Raw genomic sequence first — 3,826 nt, 5'->3', positions numbered from 1 at the left:
AAGGCTCCTTAAGAAATTAAAACATAACTTTTCTGCCTGAAGAAAGTTTGATTCTCACGATATCTGTCTAGCAGTAGACAAAAAGGATCAGCTTTCAGACTCCAATCTGTCCTTCCGACTGAAAGGATTGAAGCCTTTAGATTTGACATGTGGGAGATTGAAAGACAGCAAGATTTACAAACTCCAAAAATATATCTGAAATTATTTTTAAAAATCTTACTTACTCCTGGTACACCGGAAAAGTTGAATTATCTTACCAGTATTTAGGAAAATGCAAATTTTAAAATAAGATACCATTTTTCACCCAACTGACTGACAATTTAGAGTCTGTGATATGGTGTGGTAAAAGATGGCTAAAGATTGTTTAAACTGTTGCCATCATTCTTGAGAACAATTTGTCTTATCTAGTAAAATCTAAATTTACGTGTATCATGACTCTCATCAGTACAACTTCAAGATATATTTCCTAGAGAAACTCTTCCCCAGGTGCATAAGAAGATGTCTGAGGATGTTTATTACAGCCTTGTTTGTAATAGTAAAAACTGTAAACACAAATATCCATTAATTAATGAATACATAAAATATGGCATATTTATATAAGGGAAACTGAAGTCTAGGAGAAATGAAGTATATGTGTCATGATTTAAAAAAATTAAGTTGAGAAAAAAGTAAACTAAAGTATGTAATGTCTTATGTAAATTTAGTTGTCCACAAACAACATAAATGCTGCTTAAAAATTTATACCTGTATATATTAATGTGTAGCATTTATGTTGACTGGAGTGATCCCCAGCAAATTCCAGGTGTGAGGGGAATCTTCTGAGAATGGGGAGGAAAGGCAACTGGGTATGAGGATCAAAGAGCATGACAACATTTCCCTGAGGGAAAATCAAGGTGAAGCCCAAACTGCCACGAAATTTGGAAGCACCCATTTGGTTGTTAAAGTACAGGAGTATCTATTGTACTGTACAGACTGCTTCTGGAATGAAACAATATTATAGCTTCCTCCCTTCCTCCTCCCATTAAATATCGTTTTCACTTTTTTCCATTTTAATTTTAGATAAAACTTTTAGGACATTTTTTTAAAATTTAGAAAAAAAATTCCAAAAAGTCCAAATGCACTACAATGTGTCATTTATTCATTTATTTATTCAGTGCACATTTATCTGGATGCCAAGTCCAGGTAAAGGTGTTAAGGTAAGCAAGAAGAAAGAGAGAAATAATGAAATCAATGATCAGGAGGACCTCAGAGATATTGAGGAAGTCATAAAGGTAAATTCATAATTACAAACAAAACAAAACCTGGCCTGGTGAAAAAGAAGAGAGGCATGGGAGGTGATGAGGAAAAAAGATAAATTGGGGAAAAACTGAGATGAGTTTGAAGCAAGAGGAGGGGTGAAACAGGGAGAATGGAGTTGGCTGAAGGCGATGGAGTTGGAAGAAACACAGCAAACCAGCAGAGGCAAAAAAGAGGCAAAGGGGTGTGAAAATCCATTGTCTGCTACCTGTGGTCTACTCTCCTTCCTAAAGTTTCCTGGGTAGTGCAAGAGGTTTGCTTGTGACTTTCAATGTAAAGGTTGGCAGTTTGAACTCATCCAGTGATGCTGTGGAAGAAAGGCCTGGCAATCTGCTTCTGTAAAGATTACAGTCAAGAAACCCTTATGAAGCAGTGCTACTCTGTAACAGGTGGGATTGCCATGAGTCAGAATAGACTTCAGGGCAACAGGTTTTTGTTTGTTTCTCTCTCTGAAAGATACTTAGCAAAATCTCCTTTTTCTTTTTATGTCATAGCCTGCTATTGTCACGGAATTCTGCGCAAACACAGGCTGTAACTGTTCACGAATGAAGATGCTCCATCCCTGGGTGGTAGGATTTGCTTACAGTGGGTTTCAGTAGATGCAGTTACTGTAAGTCGGATTCAACACCAGGCAACCGGTTTGGTTTTTCGGTTTATTAGGGTCCCTAGATGGAAACCCTGGTGGCGTAGTGGTTAAGTGCTATGGCTGCTAACCAAAGGGTCGGCAGTTTGAATCCGCCAAGCCCTCCTTGGAACCTCTATGGGGCAGTTCTACTCTGTCCTATAGGGTCGCTCTGAGTCGGAATCGACTCGACGGCACTGGGTTTGATTTGGCTTTGGGTTTAGAGGAGGTGGTTAAGGGATTGTTGGGAGAGGTTAATTCTTGGAACAGGAATCTCTGGGGCCTTGCACGTAGGGCGGGGAAAGCTCTTGGGGCCCTTGTGGGGGCCTGGTCTCGGAGAGGGGGGTAGAGGTTGGAGCGGTGAGTTGGGGAAGGGCCCCAGATGGTGGGAGTCCAGGTGGAAGCAGGGGTGTGGAGAGAGTCTCTCTGGACTAGGGATGGGGGCGCGAGGTGAGGGTTCTGGGATGGGGCAGGGACTGGGGACTCTTCTAGCGGAGGGTCGGAGCCCAGCGACTGAGCTCGCCTGAGGGTCGGATTCGGAGCTGCAGGAATTCGGGGTTCACCTCCTCCTCTGCGTGGGCGGCGGTCTCCGAGGCAGATGCGCAGAAGGATCCCAGTTCGACGGCGATGTCGCCCCCGGGAACTGTCAGGAAAGAGCCCAGTTCCAGACTGACAGACGAGTCGCTCTCCCCTCTCGAGTCTTCGACGACCGGGTCCAGGAGGGCCTCGTGGACCAGGATGAGGGTGTGGTTCCCGAGGGACACCCGCAGGACGGACGCGGGCGCGGGCTCCAGCACCAGGTAGGCGTCGCGCAGGGGCACCGGCAGAGCACAGCCCGTGGCCAGGACCACCACGGAGGTGAGGTCGCCCGCGGTCCTTGACTGCCCAGGCTGGACCTCGGGCTCCTCCCATCGGAGGCGCTTGGCCGGGCGGGGTCCCGCGGTTTGAAGCCCCCACCAGGGCGCTGGGCAGGGGCTGGGGCTGCGGGGCTGGCTGCCTATCATCACCTCCGTGGCGCTGCGGACGGAGATCATGGGGCCTGATGGAGAGCGCAGGGCGCGGGGGAATCAGCCTTGGTGCGGCGACGAGTCTCTGAGGTCAGGCGAGACCGGCTGAGGTCTGTTGAGGAGCCAGTCCTTGGAGGTTCCCGGGCGCGCCTCCCGGGAGGTCTGCAGTCCCGGATTCTGGGAGAGCTGCACTCGGGGAACAGCGGAGCCCAGAGCTTTCGAATGAATCTTCTGGCTTCTTTACTCCAACCCAGATGGTCACCGGCTGTCAATTACCTGAGATGTCAGGGGTCCTGAGACTACCTCGACGTTTCCTGCCAATGTTCCGTCCCTGCAGTGGCCTAGAGGGGGATTGGTACTGTCCAAAAATCAGGGAGGTTTTGAAAAGGTCTGTAAGGGACTTCTCCTTGGATTCCCTTTAAGAGGCCGAATAGTCTTTATTGCTTTTATTCTTGGAAAATAAATACCAAATCACAATCTCGTAAGAGGCTAAATAGTCTTTATTGCTTTTTATTCTTGGAAAATAAATACCCAAATCACAATCTCATAAACTTTCTTGCGTTTAAAAGTTGTTGTTAGCTGCCCTCTTGTCTCCGACCAGACTCAATGATTATCCCGCGCAAAACCCAACTGCACCATCCTTGTGACAGGTTGGGGATCAGATTGCTGTGATCCATAGGGTTTTCACTGGCTGATTTTCAGAAGTACTAGAACACCAGGCCTTCCAGAGTAAGAAGCTCCTGGAAGCTCGCCCCAAACCTGTTCAGCATCATAGCAACAGGGAAACTGAGGGAATCAAAACCCGGGTACCTATGGAAGGAGAGAATTCCACCATTGAACCACCACTGCCCTCATGCTTCTAGAAGTAGCCTTAAGTCTGACATCTAAGATTTTCCAAGAG

The 3,826-nt window shown here is 47.0% G+C and overlaps 1 pseudogene; it reads right to left on the bottom strand.

Moving 5' to 3' along the window:
- Positions 1–2,138: 2,138 nt before the first annotated feature.
- LOC126067937 (proline-rich protein 23B-like) lies at positions 2,139–2,952 on the bottom strand (annotated as a pseudogene).
- Positions 2,953–3,826: the final 874 nt, after the last annotated feature.

The sequence above is a fragment of the Elephas maximus genome, chromosome 26 (genome assembly GCF_024166365.1).
Source record: "Elephas maximus indicus isolate mEleMax1 chromosome 26, mEleMax1 primary haplotype, whole genome shotgun sequence".
NCBI lineage: Eukaryota > Metazoa > Chordata > Mammalia > Proboscidea > Elephantidae > Elephas > Elephas maximus.
Note: the sequence above shows the minus strand (reverse complement) of the source record. Positions and strands in the feature narration are given on the sequence as shown.